At 40.1% G+C, this 15,167-nt stretch overlaps 1 long non-coding RNA gene across 2 annotated transcripts; it reads right to left on the bottom strand.

Annotated features, from left to right (window-relative positions):
• Positions 1–1,507: 1,507 nt before the first annotated feature.
• On the bottom strand, positions 1,508–11,543 carry LOC103713616. Of its 2 annotated transcripts, XR_003386883.2 has the most exons (7): positions 11,326–11,542; positions 8,893–10,133; positions 8,328–8,376; positions 4,044–4,261; positions 3,722–3,922; positions 2,358–2,489; positions 1,508–2,178 (listed from the first exon to the last, which is right to left on the bottom strand). It is a non-coding gene; the product is annotated as an uncharacterized LOC103713616 (long non-coding RNA). The 2 variants fall into 2 exon arrangements; XR_605087.3 differs by lacking the exon at positions 1,508–2,178 and having other exon boundaries at positions 2,246–2,489; positions 11,326–11,543.
• Between the last annotated feature and the right edge of the window lie 3,624 nt (positions 11,544–15,167).

Genomic DNA, 15,167 nt, shown 5'->3' with positions numbered 1-15,167 from the left:
AGCGGCGACAGGATCATTCATCTAATGGTGTGCTATGGGACACCCATGCATGCGCTCCCAATTGTGCTGGATTTGCTGACCTTAAGCCCTAAGCCTGTCAAATGAACGTCTATTCTTGATCAAAGATAACATCATTCATCCAATAGCCTGCCATGCTCATTCTCTCTCTCTTGAGCACTCCCACGCTACTGCGACTACTTTCCATAAGACACTTCGTATGCAAGTTTCACTGCGGAACTATTTTTGTCTCTACCTAATTGATCTTCCCAAACTGCAAACATGGACTCACCAGTAACGACAGCTTCATTCCATAGTCCAAGCAGTTCAAGCCTTGACAAGGTTTCTCCTACCAAAGTCGGCAACTTGTCTTATTCTTTATGGGGATCTCACACCAAGCACCAAGAACTCTTTGTTATTGTCGCCATCGTTGTCGAATTTGACGTCGACAAAACTTATCTTTGGCCAAAGAATCGGTGAGATCGACAAAGAAGTCGTCGGTCTAAGTATGAAGAATTATAAGAGGGGGAAACATTTTCATCTCTAGACTTACCCATCCCTTTATAATCCTCCCCCAACAATCCATCCAACTTATCTCGAGGAAGTAGAAATTTGCTTGGTACGATCTTACGCGAGATGGGATCAAACCTTTGCACTAGCAGGAAATCGAATGCTGCACCACTGGCAAACCATGATGACACTGATGATGATGAGTATACTTCAGTGCTTGGGAGGAACTCGTTCTTGGAATTATTGAAGCCAAGGTGCCTTAGTATAGCGAAGCGGAAGAAAGAAATGGACCCTCAGGAGAATATAGGAAAGGAGAAGCAGCCAACACTGGGGGAGTGGTTCCTCTCCCCCTCTAGCTTCGAGTCAGATGACTCGAATGCCAGTGGAGTGCAACATTGGAGACAATCTCCACTGGCAAACCTTTGCAATTACAGGAAATCGAATGCTGCACCACTGGCAAACCATGACGACACTGATGATGAGGATACTTCAGTGCATGGGAGGAACTCGTTCTTGGAATTATTGAAGCCAAGGTGCTTTAGTATAGCGAAGCAGGAGAAAGAAATGGACCATCGAGAGAATATAGGAAAGGAGACGAAGCCAACACTGGAGGAGTGGTTCCTCTCCTCCCCTAGCTTCGAGTCCAATTACTCGAATGCCAGTGGAGTGCAACATCGGAGACAATCTCCAAAGGTTTGTCCACTGACTTCAAAGATGGGTAACTATGGGCGTCTTTCCCCCACACCAAGGGAGAGTTTTTCCATTGACGGAGTGATGCATGGAGAAGTGGCCCAGGGAGAGAGATTGGTTCCTCTGAGTAGAAGCCAAAGTAGGCAAGGGAAAAGAGTAAGCTTTAGATTGCCGGAGGAAGCTGACATACATATAATCTACTGCCAAGATGATTCGGTGGAGAGCGCCGTAGTGGGAAAGGAATGAAGGCATGTCTATTTCCGGAGATGCATCTTTTTAATCGTTTACCTGTCGTGGTGGTTTCTTGTACGCATGCTATCTTGTTTCAACGAGTTTTGCATGCTACTTTGTTTTCATTCTATAGTTACATCAGAACTTTAAAAGCTCTACGACTACAGTTTTATTCTGGAAACTAATGTATGGTTGTGTAGTACGTACAGGTATATGATCAATATGCACAATGTTTAGTATTGCAGTTTTTTCACGAATTCTTAAGATTGGAGATGAAAGGTACATCTAGAGATAAATAATGGTGGTGGTGAGGAACTGTGTGACCGATATCCATAAAAAGATGGGCTTCTAAGCTAATTGTGAAGCTAATTGGCTGAAAAAAGCATCACTGAGTTGCAAAGTAGGGAGGAATTCGAGTCTTGTGATCTTCGCAACCCCATCGGCATTCAGCAATCCAAACAACTGCAAGAATGGTCTCAAACTGCATGCTGAAGTGCTGCCTCAGGCACAGGCGGGTGGGCAGATAGCTTTAACAGCGCAGAAGGAGAAGATAGATGATGTTGCTCATGCTGTGGCTGACAGGCCAGCCCTCTGGCTCAAATTGCTACCAAGGCTGCAAATCGAAAAATGAGCAAGGCTTTTATCTATTTCATGCGCTTCCAAAGGCTTTGAGCAAGGCTGGAGTCACTGTTTCACCTTTGACTCTGACTGTTGAGCTCATTTAAGTTTCCCTTATGTGAATTTGATACCCTAAAGTAAAGACATGATTTTAAAACAACTTAAAACTACTCATTCAAAGTGAATGCACACGATGGGTTTATGAATAAAAAGGAAATGATCAAGTGGAAATCTGCATTAATAAACAATTAAACAAAATTTCTTCATGAAGAAAGTTGGGCAATCCTGATGTTATCCCTCTCAATACTTACCACAATTCAAAAGATCAACACGGATAAAAATTGTACAGGTAATATTTGATTCATTTCTCTCTCGGCGCAACACAGTTGTGACCCTTCTGCGTTTCTGATATTCTCCTTAGAATATCCGCAAAATGACTTGTCCTGCAGCAATAGACACATCCAGCTATGAGGAAACAAAATTGCCACAAAAGGCTGCAAATTGAAAAATGAGGAAAGAAAAAGAAAAACAGCAGTAAGTTAGATTGCATGTGGCACTACAAAACAATTGATTTTTAATGAAAATACCGAGCACCAAAACTTATGGATCGAATAATCAACTAAATCTAAATAGTGTCCCCCCCCTTCTTTTTCTTTTTTTTTTTTGAGAAATACAGATGGGATAACACCACCCATTTTTGAAGCCAGGATCTCTCCCATATAGAGGCCAACCTGCTGAGTCTGAAAGGCTTTGAACTCAATATTGTTAAGTTGATATGATATTATTAAATAGTATGTGCATTCGAAGAAAAAAAGAAATGATATATAGGCCGTCTCAGTAAATACAAATTATTCCCAACTCATTTGTGAAGTCTATAACAGCAGAAGGCCAAGTAGGGCAGTGCTATTTCTAAAACTAAAATGATCAATATTTTCCCACTGCCACAACAATCTTAATTGACCTGAGAAACAGAAAGAGCTACTGTTCATCCGAGCATGGCAGAATAATAGCTCGGTCAGCTTCCAACTTATTCGACCATGTGTTTGTATCAGATGATGTGAATGACACTGTCGCTGACACACCGTCAATACCAGCCAATGGTTGTAACAAATTTGTTGCTCCATGTGTAGATGGTCTGGATATCAAAGGATGATATGGTGCCAATGGCCATGCCTGGGATGGAGTTACAAATTTCCAACCAAGCTCAGGGAAGAGTGGCTATCATGCCTAGCTCAAGCAACCAAAAAACCTGGTCCAGAAATCAAGCAAGGCCTATCATCAAGCTACCATGGCTTTTATCCTGGCCAGGATCGCATTGAAAATACCAATCGGTGTAGCATCGGGTACTCGCCAAAACAGAACATATGAAATAGTGGCTCTAGCTATCATAGTTAATATCAATTTCTATGTAGCATAATATCAGTACAAGATTTAATAAATTAGCCAAGATATCAGGTTATGTCAGTCATTTTAAGAGTAAGGTGCTGTGTTTGATCCTCAAAGATTACAGCCACACTTAAAAGACTTGAAAAGAATATGTACAAAAGATGTGCAGTATAGCAAACTCTTAAGAATATGAAGCAAGACAACCAATAATGCAATCATCAATCATCAAGCCTTGTCCCAATTACTTGGTGTTGACCGAAAAAAAAAGGAAGATATGCAAACAACAAACCTTCTAGGATTTCAGTCTGGCCTTGCATATAACAAATAAGACCTGCATGGTCACAGGAGCCACTTAAAAACAGTCCTAATCTCCTCCTCTGTAACTGCAGCCGCAGAAGATGCTGGTCCAATTCTACCAGATGTTGAACCGGATGCTTTGGGAGGCACAACAGGTTAAAGGTTCATCCTTAACAACTGATGATTTTGAGTCCTAAACCAAAGAAAGCATGACTTCTTAGTCAAGCAAACAGGGCATATAGCAATGCAATGAGCCTCATGTAAACTAAAGATCACAAACTAAAAGATCTAAACTTCAAATAAGAAACACGGACATGATCCTTCTTGACTTTCTTTGCAGGTGCACCATTAGCAACTTCACATCATCACCTCTAGATTTCCTCTATGTCTTTTGATAATTTGGACATAGCTGGCATGCCCCGCGCAGATCTAGAAGGTGGTACTGCTTTTCAGGGTTGCTGTCTGTTGGTTCATCCTTAGGTGTATCCTTTTATTTTGGAGCAAGCAGAGGTGGCATGCCAATCTCATCCTCCTAGATGGGCCAAAGAGAGAGCACCAAAATCAGTTACAAATGCAATATCTGGGAGAAGATGACAGTTCAATGACATTCAGAATGTTGCATCTTCATAGCATAATTAAACAAATGAACTTATTGTAAATACCTTGCAGCCACTGAGCAATCAAAATTACAACTAAATCAGAAAAGCATGCAAGCCTAGGTTTTTAAAATTGCTAAACATATAGATACCTAGAGAATACAATTATAGGATTGGTTCTAGGATAAGATCATGGTGCATTGCAACCGGACTCTCGAATATGCAATGTATACAAAGCAAAAAGGCCAAGTCATCAAAAATATGCAGAATTCTTATTGGGTAAACTTCATTTACATCATCATCACCACCATCTGATTCATTTAGTCCAGCAGCTCGTTCAAGCAGTTTATTCAACTCCTTCTCAGGTTTACTCAATCCACCATCTTCCTCTTCATTCTCATCCTCATCATCCTGGGAATGTTAGTGTTCGAGTAAAACTTCATGATTTGAATGACAGTCTCTGGTTCACATTAATTAATTGTTTGTAGTAAAGTAGCTGCATAAAATCTCCCTTGTTGAAACTGAAAAAACGCAAACCAAGAATTTTTTTTTTGTCCTTTAAGAACATACCCCAAATCAGCTGGATGCAAATGCAAACTTAACATTAATTTGTTCGAATACAAGCAACTCAGAGTGGTCAGATCTATTCTAGCTAGGGTGGACTTCAATTTTCAGTGACACAAACATGTAGGCATTTTTAGTAATTCAACCAAAACTACTGTCTTTTCATGATCCAAAACTGCTGTTTAGTCCACATGGATACTGATATCTGATGGCAGCATTGATGTGGGTGACCAGTGAATTCTCAAAACATACACATAGCATCTGTTTGATACACAACTAAGATAAAAACACTTCAAAGGAGTACTTACCATGCTTATGCATAATTATCGCAAACTGATGTTCGATGCATTGTTATATATCTTCAGACAGGAGGACAAAAAGATTAACTGAAATGGCTAATCATTATAAGTCATCATAATCATTATCTCAAGCAATATACCGACGAAAGAATGTGTTATTTCCAGCACGCACTCAAAAGTTTTACTCTGTAAGTATGCCTCAGTGTCAGGATGGCACCTCATTAAGCAGTTATATCTCATTTGCCTATAGATGGCACTTCATTTGCCTCTGAAGCTCATGGATGATCAAGAAGAGAGAAGGGACATGTCAATCCAAGGAATGGAGAATTTGGGAGAGAGCTGAAAAGACAAGCTTTATATTAATAATTTAGCACTATTTATGTTGCAGTCCCTGTGGACTAGTGTAACAAAAACTCACTATTGACTGGGACTTCTATTTTCAGCCCACAAGGTATTTCATGATGTAATTTCCGATCTCTAACACAACATTGTAAATTTGAAAATCCCAACAACACCCCCATGGTATGCACCAGGCGGTCCGTTAAGAAACGATACCCAGCCCACGAATCCCCACAAGACTGCACCATTAAGGAACGATATGAGCCCGTGAATCCCTACAGGAGCACATCATCCAAGCTTTCCTTAATTACGCATGCCTACGCATGCCCAAATCCCCCCATTTGGCTATCTCCTTCCCTGAAAGAAGCCCTCAGAAAAATTCCTCTGCTTATTCTATCAATCCCCTAAAAAAGGTTCCTAAAGAAGAGTCCTCCCCACTCTTTCATCATTCTCTTTTCATCTTGTTAAAGAAAAGCTGTAGAATCTCTTTTTATCAACTCTTCCCCCTTCAGAAAGAGAAATCGAAAAAATCAATCCCGTCTCTTCAAAACTTCAAAGAGTCTCATCTAGCATTCAAACAGTCACGGCTTCGAAGAACATAAGCAGCCCGGTTTTCATAGTTATGTCCTCTTAAGGCAGTGAAGCTCACATCATTTTCATCTCACAAGATACAACTCTCAATCATATTTACAATGCAATAGTACAGAGATGGAACCATCTATCTTCTGCAACCATGGATGTAAAATTCTATATTCCAAAAAATTACTGCTTGTTACACTCATGGTCAATAAAGATATTAGGAATATGCATGAAATACATGTCAAGTTAAATACTAAGATAATTGAGATGGTTGTCGGTCATTCTGCAAGCGTGACTGAAGGCACTAATGTCGTAATCGACATGAGGTAATACATAAATTATTGGTACTCCTTTTTTTTGGTATTTTGCTTTTTAATTAGTCTTATTGTGCATATCTAGTGGCTTCCTATATGTACTAATTATGATCTACATATATGCAATCTATTTTAAGTGCAAACTGTTTGCTAAAATATTAAAAAAATTATCTTTTTATGTTGCAAGGATAGTGGTCCATCCCAAAATATTGTGCATGCATGCCATTGCAAAAATACTCCAAAGAGTAGCTCGTATCGTTTTACCTCCTTCGGCAGCTAAAGTGATTTTCGTCGAGTTGTCAAAGAAACAAGAGCTACAATTGAAGAGGAACCAAGTCGAAGAAACACTTTGGATGCTTAGAAGAGCTCCATAGAGGGTGTCGGTCAGAAATTTAAGGATGTAGAAACCCTTCGTAACATAATTTGTAACTTTTGCATCATAAATTATAGGGATTTGGTATTTGTGAAGAATGATCATCAACATGTGGTCCACGGGCATGCTCGAATATCTCCCTGTATGCTCTAATATTGAGATGTTTCTCCAGCTCTTCACTTCATTTGCAATATGTGCTCGTCCTCCATGGTGGAGTTTCGGCTTAGATTGGACTAGTTTCCACAGTGCATTGCCTCACCTGAGATCAGCCCTCTCGGGCATCGATCCACTAGCACACTCAAATATCTCCCCTTATGGTCCGATACGAAGATATTTCTCCAGCTCCATAGGTCATTTGCTGTCATGCCCCAATTCGGAGCATGACATGGCTGTGCTACCGTAGGGTATTGCCCACAATAATGCGAAGCCCACAATCAAAAATATTCTTTATAAAAATTTATAGAATAATAAATTTAGTCTAATTCCATTTGCTAATTAAAAAGAGGCGAGTATAGAGCATCTAAATCCAATATTTGAATATTCAAGACTGCATAACTCAAACTTTATAGTCATAGCTATATTTATTGATAGCTTGCATCTATGTTTCCAGCTTTATTCTTTCATCCTTCATTCATATTCCTTCCTACTCCTAGAAATCTTAATTATCAAAAAAAAAAAAAACATAAAGGGATAAATGAGCTTTGCGGATCAGTAAGTAACCATGCACCATCTTACCAGATCAAGCATATATTTCTTTACATGATTCAATGCATCGTTTGAAAAGTAAATTTATACTGTAAAATAAAATATTTCATAATCATAATAACAAACTGTGTCATAGCAACCAATCATTTATGCACAAATTATGCAAGTTCGTAAAGACGAAAGTGCAACTTAAAATATTTGTGATTGTCAAATATTTTTCATTAGTCCATACTTTTAATTAAAATAGTGCTCACATATTTTTCGCGCTACGGTCATTATAACCCGTGATAAGGTCATTTTCGTAATCGACAAAATATCATAGTTTGTATTCATTACCAACTTTAACCCGTTGGCAGAGGGCCATTTTCGTTGGATGCTAGCTTCAAGGTATCGATTGGCCTCCATTTTTAGAGGCGGTCATAGGAATCTGAGAGCTCATAAAATATTTCATATTTTTTAAAAATATATTTTCTTAAATCATACATGAATAAATTACTAAATATCTTTACAAAGTTCGTGATCCATAAATAATCTATAATAATAAAACTATCATGAAATTATTTTTCATCAATCCGCTATTTTCATAAAAGTTCATAATTTATCATTAGACCCTATATGTATCATCTTCATAGGGTTATGCACTTTTTCATAATTTGGAAATCATTCATCCATGAGACAATGCTATAAAAATATGAATAGTAAAAACAATCATATACTCGATCCCATTGCAAAGCCAATCATATCAATATAGTTTATATTTTTTATAGTCCATATAAATTAAATTGACCAATAATTCAAAAATTAGTAAGGTTTGTGCCAGGTCACTTACGTCTGTTCGCCCAAAGATCGCTAGGTTCAGTTGTGCAAATCCGTTGCACCTATCAAAATCGTTTAAGAAGATTACTTGTTATTCACTATTTAAAAATCTAAATACAAATTAAAAAGCTCTAAGCAACTCGAAATAGACCTGGGCAAGCTTCAAGTCCTAACTGGGTAAATCGGCCTAAAATCTACAAATCAAGTAGAGAGAGAAAGGACGAACCAAGGATGGAACCTCTCTTATTGGGGAGATTAGAAAGAGAAGAGAGAAGAAATGAGAGAGAGAGGAAGAGAGGGATGGATTTTCTCTCTCCTCTTTTCTTTCTTTCTTCTTTCTTCTTTTCTTGGTAATCAGGGGAAGGATGAGAGGGTGGTTCATGGTGACTGCCGTGGTCGAGATCCGGCGAATGGTAGCCGGAAGCGGTGGCGGCAACGGAGAGCACGCGGCGATGGTCGAAGGGAATGACCGTGCTCAGCCAAAAAGTTAGAAAGTAAGCAAGAGGGGCAGCGCCACTAGCTGCCATGGTGGCAGCCCTCACAGCCCAAGGAGATGGTGACGGGGGTGGGGAACTCACCGACGAGGGGTGGAGGCGGTGGACTTCGGCCGGCAGTGGCGATTTTCGGCATTCTCGGCTAGAAGAGAGGAAATGGCACTCAGAACAGGGGAGGCAGGCAACCGGGATCTAAAGAGAGGAGGAAGGGGATTTTGGGTGGCAGCGGTCAACCGAGGTGTCATGCCGGCCACTAGGCCTGCCGACTTTGGTCCAGGTTAGGCCCAGTTAGCTTGATTCTATATTTGCGATACGTGTTCATCCTCCACTCTGGAGTTTCGGCTTAGATTGGACTAGTTTCCACAGTGCACCTATCTAAAATTAGCTCTCTCAGGCATTGGTCCACCAACATGCTCAAATATCCCTCAGTATGGTTTGATAGGGAGATATTTCTCTGATACAATTTGTGATACGTGCTCATCCTGTATGGTGGAATTTCGGCTTAGATTTTTTTGGTTCCCATGGTATATTCCCTATCTAAGTTTGGCCCTTTTTGGGTACCGACTCGACGGCACACTCGAATATCTCTCCATATGGTCCGATACGAAGATGTTTCTCTGGTTCCATGGTTCATTTGAGATGTGTGCTCACCCTCCATGGAGGAGTTTCATGGTTCCACGGGATCCCAACCATATGATCCTAAGCGGTCAAAGTTGATATACATATAATGCCTTAGGAATATAGTAGTGCATGGTTGGGAAGAGGATAGTCACAAAAATATACACAACCTATAATTTTGTAAAATCCTCTAAATCTTGCTGCCCATACTTTCCAATAAGGCTTTTTAGTTTATTCTATACTGCATCCCTAATAGCCTTTTTTGGTCAATCAAAATATTGGGTGATGAGGTTGGACTGAAACTTTTCCTCCCTTTGTAGTTCGACCTTATTACCTATGGCCCTCAAAACCAAGGATGAGGGCAAAATCAGTCCCCACAAAAGGCACCAGCACCTTACCAAACTAAAAAGCCTCCTCTTTATCATCCCTGAAGGAGAGCAAAGCACCTAAGAGTGACCTATTCTACTTGTTATACAGAAGCAGATATCCAAATGGAGTGCCAGCCACCCTTTGCTTTTGCTCCTAAGATATGGACTCAACGAGGGTGACTATGAGCACCACGGAGTGGCTGAAGTAGCACCTTCCGATGACCATATTCTTATAACCAACAGAAGCTGCTTTGCTTCTCCTCAAGCTTGAAGCATTCTTTCCTTTTTTGGTTTTCACGTAGCTCTTTCTTATCCCTTCCATCTCGATCCAGTATGCATCTGTATCATAGATCACATTCAGACAAAACTATTAGCAACAACCTTGCAAAGATTTAAAAGCAGTGTTTATGAATCTATATAGTAAGTAGAAATAACGCAGTGTTAATAAACCTATAGATCTCATTCTATTTCTACATATCATATCAAATTCATGTAACAAAAAAGTTCACTTGGAAAAAATAAAACAGGACCTAGATACAACGAAACCATTTAAGCTCTTGTTTTCCTTTGCTAGTCCCAAAGAACTGAAATTTAAAAAGTAGTAATGCACATAGTCAGTTGAATGTCTTAAAATATTTGTTCTTCATGTTAGAGGTTCCCATCAACATAAGCACCTTCAACTTTCAGCTTTGCACTGGACTTTGATTATAACACTTTATAGGCTGATGCATGTCTTTGAAATTTCTTTCCTTATATGACATTGAAGCAATCTTTATATGCTTTTCTTTTGTTGAATGTTATAAGAATGCACAGTCACATAGCATATTAGCTAAAATGATATTTTCATATACTTTCTTAATGCATTTTCTGTACAATATATAAATGTAATACAGCATGATAAAGAATGCATCAGGAATCTCAACAACATGCAGGAAACTGGTTAGGCTTTCCCATGCTAATACTTGATCCTCTGTATAACTCTCCTACAACCATTGCGAACTCTTTAAACACAAAATAAATTGGTAGCTAAATGAAGACCATCGAGAGTGGGGAAATGATATTGAGAAGGTGCATTTAAATTAATTGGGTAGTAATTTTTTGAATACACAAACTTTGAATAGATGGGCATTATTTGAAGCTATAGTAGTAGATACTAGCTGCAAAAGCCATAAAATTGTTGGTAGCTGACTTATATCACAGTCCCTTCAAATCTGTTTTCCTTTTTCTTACTTAAAATTGTCAACCCTTTTCAGAAAAAAAGAATTTACAAGCTCAATTTTTGGACATAAAGTTTTGATTGGATACATTGTCCAACATCATGCATGTTTGGGCAAAACATAATTTCATCTAGAAATTTTTGCTTTTATGCATAATGGATCAAAGGCATATCAGCCATATTGAATATCTCTCCACCAAAATTTTTCATTTCCGTTCATATTAAAGTGAAGGCAAGCCATTATCATCAAAATAATGAAGGAGACTAATGATAGTGTGGTATCCAAGAAACAAAAGCATAACACAACAGGCATACCTCTCCCTTGCCCAGAAATAGGGGGAAACAAAATCAGAACCAAAAGCAATCGCATCGGGGTAGGTCCAAGAAATTGGCGAGTTGGAGGACGCGTGACAAGTTGGAGAGACAAGCAAGTCGACGAAGGCCGGAGAGAACGGAGTCGGGGCCGGAGAGACTGGAGATGGAGGACTCGGGAGAATTGGAAAGATAGGGACTACGGAGGGAATTTTTGTCTCCCATGGACCGAAATTTAAGCGCTTATATCGCTGTGGACCGAATGTTACAAAACCGGTCCACAGGGGCTAAAAGTTAAGACACAGTCTACGGACGAACCGGCCATTAAAAATCTCAATAAATTAATAAATTGGCCATACGTTGCCGACTCCACTCTATAAGTATTTGCATAAAGGTGCCCGAGTCGGACGCTTAACGTAAAGCGGGCGAAGTCGTCGACTTCCTATTTTCACAAAATATTTTAAGAAAAATTATTTTCCAGTCCCTATCGAGACCTTCAGTTTCACATTCCTAAAGGTTGAGTTTCATATGAGGCAGGAATGCCCTGGCCTCTCCGAGCACACGTACAACACGATAGGGCAGGCACAGTGTTGGAATTTGAATGAGTTTTAAAGTTTTAAAGATGTTAATAGAAAAGATTTGTAATCCATAAAGTTTTAAAAGAATTGGTATAACCTCTAGGTATTTCAAAATTCATTTGAAAGTTTCCAAACTTTCCATCATATCTCATTATAGTTTTAATGAGGCCATAACTATTCAACCATTATGGTTGGGTTATAAAAGATCTGTATAGTCATTCCTTGCACTAAAAATATAATACACACTACGTCTTCTTCTTGCTCCCATAATCTCCCACTACCATCATTCTCTCTCATATAATTACATATATTATTTTATATTTTGGGCAATCGATATAGACTAGATAACTTGCTTACTACATACGTGCATTGCAGACTAGGTCCATTGTGAGCTGTTCAAGTTGTATCTTAGAGCTATCGCTGACCATCAATACCAGCACGTGGGGAGGCAACAACGGTTTTAGGACGGTGCGTCTCTTGGCGTGCCTCTCACACCTCAAAGTCCAGATATTTTTTTACTACTATTTTATTACAATTGTTAATTTTTTTATGTAATTTAAATTTTTTATTAAGCATATTACTAGACTAACACGCAGTTCCACCCTCTTCCTCCGATGATGGCAACCTTGTTCCCCCGAACTTGGAAAATCGACTCGCCATCAAAACCATGGTAACCATCGTCGCCGACCGGAATCCTCGCCACCAACCTTGGACGCAGTCACTTCAGCTTCCTGTTCCCCTCCGACCCCCACCACACCTACCACCAGCATCGCCTCTCTGAGCGCATTGCCCGCATCGAGTGCGCTCACTAAACGGGCCCCACGACACTGGCTCCGGCCGTGAACAATACTGTTGGTGGCTAGGCATCGAGGTTCGGGCTGCATGAGAGGGTGTTTCCTATGCAAGGAGAGTGCTAGGCACGAATCACATTATCCTGGAGAGGGACTCAGCCATAGTGATCGAGTGGGTCCAGGAGTTGGGCTGTGATATAGGCGGGTTGCGACTAATACATGACATCGCAGACTCTTGGGAGAGTGTACCTCTCACCGGGCTACCCATGTCTTCCAAGAGGCTAATAGTATGGCGGACTAGGAGGCATTCTTTGCGGCGCACCACTTCGGGGTCTTTGCTTGGGATACTTACGCCATGGTGTCGGCTTCGATGTATTTCCTCCTCTTGGACTTTATGGCCTGCACTCACACCCAATTTGTGTGAGGCGCCGATGTACAAAAAAAAAAAGAGAGAGAGAGAAGCTACCGAGCGCTTGGTCTTTTTGTTCTATCCAAAAATCTAAACTAGAAACTGTTTCAATTTTTTCGAAAAAAGGTTTTTGATCAGTATTACAAATTTGAGTTGTCCAATGAATTCCCTCCTCGCTAACTATAGTATAAATTATATATCTTATTTTCTCAATAACTAATTTTTTAATTATTTTTTTTCTTTAAGAACTCATTTGGTTGGGGATAATTTTGTATAGAAAAATAAATCTCATGTCAAGCTACCATGTTTGATAAAAAAAACCAGATGAGAGAGATGATACACTAAATAGTGGATCTCATACCTATTGTTGTAAAAGAGAACATAAAACAAATACCGCCAGGGAGATGGTATTAATTTTTCCTCACTAGACCATCGAGTGAAAGTAAATTATCATTTGTTGATAAGAATATCCTCACATATATTTATATTAATATTAACTAATATATTAAAATATTTATTAATAAATATTAAATACTAATAAATAATTAGCAACTCGGGCGGATGCCGATGATGGTGGACTCGGCGAGATTGTTGGGGTGTAGGGTTAGTGAGCTGATTACTCCTGATACGGGCAGTTGGAATGAGGTGCCAATTCGGGACGTCCTCGGGGAGCAGCCAGTTGAGAGGGTCTTGGAGCTTCTGATCTCGACTGGAGATGGGGTGGACAGGCTGGTATGGACTCCGACAAGGAGGACGAGGGTGCATGCTAGAGATCTGCAGGCAATGATGGGGAGGGAGACTACCCGATAAATAGAGGGCAGGTGGATCTAGCGGCAGTGCGTCCATCCTCGAGTGGCTTTATTCATCTGAAAGGTGGCTTGGGGATGCTTTCTAACCTACAGTGTAATGACTAAGAGGGACGTCAGGACGACTTTGATGTGTGAGGATTGCCCTGACGAGAAGAAGATCATTAGCCATGCTTTTCTTTACTGCCTTTGGGCGACGCTGGTGCAGACGAGCGCAGCACTATCTCTACCACAAGTTTGGGGATCGACGAAGGATTTACTACATCATCTATAGGTATCCATGCGGAGGCAAGGGACGGTGGAGTGGGGCGTCACCTGTGCTTACCTGGCTTATTATATTTGGTTATACAGGAATGCCTACATCTTCGAGGGGAGGAGGTCACCCCAGCGAGCTGTGGTGGACAGAGCTATCTGTCATGTGACCATGATTATTGACACCACCAGGGCGAATTCACTTGGGAGGATTAGGGACACCTAGGGTTCCCATATCACTATCATAGCACCCAGAGTCATTCTTGTCACTTGGGAATCCCCACCCCCAGGTCACCTCAAGGTGAACTTCGACGGTAGTATGCTAGCAGGAGGTGATAGAGGAGGGATGGGGTTCGTGATCCGAGATCACAATTCCCACCTGATTGCTGCTGGAGGGCAACACATCTATGGCACGACAGTCATAGGAGCGGAGCTTAGGGCGACATGGGAGGACATCACCTATGCAAGGACTGTTCTAGGGGCTACTGAGATCACCCTAGAAGGAAACTCTGCTATGGTGATCGACTAGATTAAGGATGCTGTGTGACAGGTTGACGACCATCCTCTTCTTAGCAATATACAGTCGATGGTGCAAGATTGTGACTTCTTTTAGACTGCTCATGTACACCAGGAGGCGAACAGAGCGGCTTATTGGGTGGCCTCCTTTGCTGCCCATCACTTCCAAGAGGTCTCATGGACATGGGCTGATGTTGTACTCCTTTCTTTAGGCTATGCTTTGTATCTTGACTCAGTTGGTTGTACTCACGCCAAATTAACGTAAGCGACCGTTTTACCAAAAAAATAAAAAAATAAATCTAACATAGAATTTATTAATAATTAATATATTTATTTATATGCCAAAATATACTAAAATTTATTTATAATAAAAAATATATTTTCAAATATATGTATAATAAATTTAGAAATATTTATTAACTCCTGTAAATATATTTCAATATTTGAAATGGCCAATATTGATATTGTTTATATAATGCTATAAATGGCCAAC

Source organism: Phoenix dactylifera, unplaced genomic scaffold, assembly GCF_009389715.1.
Source record: "Phoenix dactylifera cultivar Barhee BC4 unplaced genomic scaffold, palm_55x_up_171113_PBpolish2nd_filt_p 000580F, whole genome shotgun sequence".
NCBI lineage: Eukaryota > Viridiplantae > Streptophyta > Magnoliopsida > Arecales > Arecaceae > Phoenix > Phoenix dactylifera.
This window is presented reverse-complemented; position numbering and strand designations above follow the sequence as displayed.